The sequence below is a fragment of the Triticum dicoccoides genome, chromosome 7B (genome assembly GCF_002162155.2).
Source record: "Triticum dicoccoides isolate Atlit2015 ecotype Zavitan chromosome 7B, WEW_v2.0, whole genome shotgun sequence".
NCBI classification, from domain to species: Eukaryota; Viridiplantae; Streptophyta; class Magnoliopsida; order Poales; family Poaceae; genus Triticum; species Triticum dicoccoides.
The window spans coordinates 214,075,418-214,076,076 of NC_041393.1; positions in this window are offsets into that span (position 1 = coordinate 214,075,418).

Sequence of the window (659 nt, forward strand, 5' to 3'; positions counted from 1 at the left end):
ATTACTGTTAGCTGATGAGGCTCCAACTTGATACAGAAATTCCAAGCAGAAAACAAAATATGTAGTATAAGGCCATTCTGGCCTGTGAGTACAACAAATGGTTTCTAGTGGTTGATGGCGGAAGCGGGTTGTGAAACATCAGTGTCTATGGGACTCCATTTCCCACGGGAACAACTGACCAGGTTAACTCCTATCTTCACGAGGCTGCTATCTCCATTACTTAGGTTCCGGGGCTGTCATCGCGTCGCTCCTCTTCGTGCAAGAAAATCTGGCCAAGACAATAGCCAGGGACAAGCCAGTGAGTACTTTGAATGTACTCGCAAACATTATGAACACAGGTATAATATAACAATGATGTGCTGAAAATATTTTATGCTCATGACGTCAGTCACAAAAGATAAATAAATCTCTGATGCGTGCAAGCAAGATATTTATAAAATTGCAATAACATAGTAGTATTAAAATTTATGAAATAAATAACAAGCAAAGCCACAGTCGGGCGTCTTAGCGACACCACATAAAGGGCTTTAAAAGAAATGCCACAGTCGGGCATCTGAGCGACACCACATAAAGGGCTTTAAAAGAAATGCCACAGTCGGGCGTCTGAGCGACACCACATAAAGGGCTTTAAAAGAAATGCCACAGTCGGGCTTCTTAGC